Source organism: Cicer arietinum, chromosome 7 (assembly GCF_000331145.2).
Source record: "Cicer arietinum cultivar CDC Frontier isolate Library 1 chromosome 7, Cicar.CDCFrontier_v2.0, whole genome shotgun sequence".
In the NCBI taxonomy this organism is placed as follows: domain Eukaryota; kingdom Viridiplantae; phylum Streptophyta; class Magnoliopsida; order Fabales; family Fabaceae; genus Cicer; species Cicer arietinum.
The window spans coordinates 14,715,808-14,720,860 of record NC_021166.2 but is presented as its reverse complement, the minus strand read 5'-3'; positions in this window follow the sequence as shown (position 1 = coordinate 14,720,860).

The following is a 5,053-nucleotide window of genomic DNA, read 5'->3' as shown; positions in this document are numbered from 1 at the left end:
CACCGGCCTAACGAAATCTCCCTTTATGTTAATATCACTTCATTTCATGTTTTTGGACAAATACCCCTTTATGCTAATATCGTACTTATTTAACATAATTTAATTAGTTACACCTTATGAGTATAAATGCGTGTTTGTTATTCGGTTGCAAGTATCAATATTATGATTCTAGGACAAATACAAATGTTTTGTTTATTCTTGATTTATAAAATTGATTTTTGCCTTCAAACTTTTAGTCGAAAGTAAAATCATTCGAGCAAAAATCATTTTGCTTCAAATGAACTATAAATTTTAAAATCAAACCAATTTTATTTACTACTTGTAGCAAATACTCAACCAAATATTTGCGGGACCACATCCATCATAATATTGTATCAAATTGTATTCTTGTCTTGGAATTGGGTTGACCAATAATTAGCTAGCTCAAAGGTAACAATTTTGTACTCCTTATAAATATACAATGGACATATTCCTATTTTTGTTGTTGAGAAAATGTACATATTCCTTATAATAGCTGTGAGAGTTAGTTTATGTTAGTTGTAAACTAGTAAGACTAATTATAAGTTAGTTAGATTAATTGTAAAATTGTTGTAATAGTCACTTTAAAATTTATATATAAATAGTACCTTACACTTATTGTAACTAATAATTTTCTTTATTATATCAAAATAATTTTATTTATAATTTTATCTATTCCATACTTAATATCAACATTTCATATTCTATTAATAGCTAATACTTGGTGGATGATATTTGTTTCTTATATATACTAATACAGCTAGCTAAATAACTGATTACCAATAGTATACATAAAAAGGACCAAAAATGAAAGAAAGAGCCCTAGACAAAGAAAAAGGGTATGTTCATATATGGACATGCCAGGTGCAAAAAGGTGCCATTAGTACTACAAATGATTAAGTCAAAACTTGAAAAACTAGTAAATAAAGCAACGAATGAAGTGAGGAAGTGGTCACGCCCCAAAACAAGCTCGTGTAAAAATGTAAGTGTGCTCAAAAGCAAAGAGAAAAAAGGGGAAGCATATAGAAAAGGAAAGGAGAGAAGAGGGGGAGGGACCATACATCCATTATTTTTCAAAGAGCATGGGTGGCATTTTATTTGTCATTCATTTTATCTAAGAGAGATTAGACATATTGAGAAAGTGCTTATTATTATTTTATTTTTTTTTATAGAAAGTTAGGATTAAATATCTCGAATTTGATTTTTTTATATAGATTTTATATCCATTTTATATATATACAAATTATAAAACTATAATTTTAATTCCTAATTAGAGGCTTTATAAAATATATGGTTTTATTATACGTAGAAAATATTAATTTTACAAAGATTAAAAATATATTAAGATTTTGTTGAAAAAATAAAGATATTTAACTTTAAAAAAAGAGAAAAAAAAAATGAAATGTATGATTTGTGAGGCTCAATGTGATGTTAATTATGACTAAATGGTGTAACATTTTTTACAACAACAACCAATACAAATAATTTATTTTATCATGCTATATCATTTATCATTTAAGTGAATTAAAGTTAGATGATTTGATTAAATACATGATGATTATAACCGAATGAAATGAATGCATCTCATTATATTTTTGGGTGAAGGCTTACAATTAAGAAAAGAAGGTGTTTTAACTAATACACGATGGCTGTGAGTAGTGATGAGCTTCTTTATGTTGTGCTCTATATATCTTTTGCTTTGCATAATTTTCTTTTCTATCTCAATTGAGAAAAAGAGACAGTCACAATTTGGCGTTGACGCTTCCTCGTACACTAGTTTTATTTTTGTACTTTTCTCGTTGCTCTTTTCCTTCTATTATTTATCTTTCTTAATTATTGCTCCCTTAGCTTTCCCTTTTTTTATTTATCTTCTATTTGCCTTTGTTTTTCATTCTTTATTATTGTGTTTACTTTCTATTTCAAGCAAAATTAAAGATGTATGCGCAAAAAATGGCAGAACATAACTGTAAGTGTGCAACTTTACGGCTCATTTAGTTAAGGAACGAATATGAAAATAAAGACTACTTAATGTAATTTAATTTGTTATGCATTTACATTTACTTTAGTAATAACAATTTAAATGTTTTACTATTATGAATTCAAATACAATAAAGTAATTGACCAAATTAGCTGAACAATTATTTTTCTTAATTAGAAGAAATGATATTTATCTTAATAAATGCACATATAACTTTGAGATCTCGGATCTCGATAATTGATAAACATTCTATTTGTAATAAATTAGTTGGTTGAAAGGATTAAAAAAACACATGTAAATAATGGTTAATCTTCTTTTGAAAAGATGTATATATATGACTTGGTGAATTTTTTTCTTTATAGATAAAGATTATATATATATATATATATATATATATATATATATATATATATATATATATATATTAAATATTTGAGTTATCCACGTTGATTTAACATAGACGTAATTTTAATGGTGAAATTTTTTGATGAATTTTTATAAGAAAAAGGATAATATTGTTGACATTTTAAAACATAAAAGATTAAATTGTTATTTAAACTTAAAATAAAAGATCAAATCGAAAAAAAAAAGATAAAAGATTAAAATATTAATTGAAATTAAATTAAGAAACCACGAGTGTTATTTAGCCTATATGTTATAGTTGACTAAATTAAAAGTTTTAATACATTTATTTATTTAATTTTAATCACAGTAATTAAATAAATTATTTTCATAATTGAAACTAAAATTTTAATTTTAATTAAAATCAATTTATTATAATTTAGTGGTGTTAAATTTTAAAATATAGTGATGTTAAATTTAAAATATAATTTAACTCATTTACATAAGACATGTCATATAAAAACATATTAATTTTCAAATATACCATAAAATTCCTTTTATAAAATATACTATGTGCACATCAACGTTGCACAATCCAAAGACAAACACACCAACACATAATATTGTAGAATGGTGGCAGGACATGCACCACACTTAACTCTCAATTGTGTACAATTGCCTATCTATCAATATTGAAAATTCAGTAACTACACCCAAAACCTACATCTCGATTGCCATTTTGAAATGGTGTGAAATTGCTAGTATCGATTATTACATTGATTAATACAGTACAAAAATGTTAAGCTAGAATGTAATTTATTAATTGATCACGGATGGAGAAAAGTACGTAGCATCGCGCGGTTGTTTTGCAATGAAAGGTGAAATGTGTATGTAACATAATTGATTGATATATGAGAGACGTTGCATCTACTCTATGGTTACATGCATTTAAGAAACTTCATCAAGCACCATTCATTAATCAATTAGTTGTAACTAGAATATCCTCATGCACATGCATTATTGATTGTTGTTTAACGGTTGAGGCGTTAGTGACATCATGATTCTAACGTACGATCACGGTACATTCTCTTACATATGCAAAAGGGATTAGGACCCCACTACAATTAAGGAAACTTGTACCGTGCCATTTTATAATAACTAAACATTATGAATACAATTTTCCTTTTTTTTTTCTTCTAAAATTTTGGAAAATGATATGAGTATATTTATACGTCCTATAAATACTTTAAAAGAAATAAAATAAAAAAAGTATTGTGATAAATATGATATGATATATTGATGATATGATACAATTAAATAAATATAAAGAAAAAATGTAACAGTGAATAAGTGTTTGATAATTATGAATAAGCTCTAAAAATTTAGGTGACTTGAGTAGGGTATTGTGTGGAGTAAAAAATAAGGTAGTGTATTGTGTTTTTGTATAAGTAAGACTTATCAAAAAGAAAAACAACGAGCAATAATATACTTTTGAAGAAAGGTTGTTCATGAACAATATATCTATATAACCAATCCACATTCATATAAAAATTATTTATTATAATTGATTTTTATATAGAGCGGTGCTATATGTTATGACGAATTTGGTTCACGAAACATTCACTCAAGCAAGGTGACCAAGCAAATACCAAAGTGTCCAAGGGTATATACGTTGGTTATGAAAACAAGAATTACTAAGATTATAATGTGACACTTTATTTGCAATACGTTCGCGATTGTATAATTTGTGACCATTAGCATTTCTGTTTTACAAAACTAGTTTTACAACTAATATTTTAATTTATTTTATATAATTTATTTGAGAAAAAGAATCTAGATTTTTCTTTTCAAAAAGTTTTCTAAAAAAAAATCGAGATTATTTTATAAAACATTGTTGTTCAAATTTTATTTTATGGAAGTTTTTTTCTCGAAAAGAAGTCGTGATTTTTTGAATTATTTGGTTAAAAATTTATTTGGAAAAAAATTTCAATTTTCTTTTTTCAGAAATTTAGTCCTAAATAATAAAAACAATTTTTTTCTATTAAAAAACTAAAAAAGTTTGTAGAAAAAAATTATAAAAAAAAAATAGTTTAGTTATAGTTTTGATCTATCTATTTTCACCAATTCACATAACCGGTCATCTATTTTAGAAATCGACAATTTTAGTCTCTTTTTAAAAATTTTGAATTAAAAAATGAAGATTTAATATATTTTAAATGATATAGAACCATCTATATGCATTAATTATTTATACATCATTAATTAAATTTCAAAAATGAAATTTTTTTAGAGAGTTTTATTGAAATTTCGTAAATGTTAATTATTCTACATAATTGTATATATGTCACATTATTTAAATGATGTCAAATTGAATTTTTTTTTAATTCAAAAATATGAAAGATAAATTAAAACTGTTGACTTTTAAAATAAAGAAATCGATTTTATAAATTAATAAAAATAGAAAAACTAAAACTGAAATTAAATAAAAAATTTATGTGAGATTGTTTTTGGTTTCTTTCCTTTCAACAATGAATTAGCAAAAAATTAAGAAGCACTCCACCATATCACACTCCCAATCCACCTAATCTTAATCAAGCTAATTAAATATTGAATTGCATATACCAACAAATTAGAGATCAACAATGTTGATGCCAATCAAAGCTTCTCAACATAGTTTGATGTTCAACAAATTATTCAAAGTACCTTTCCCTAGTA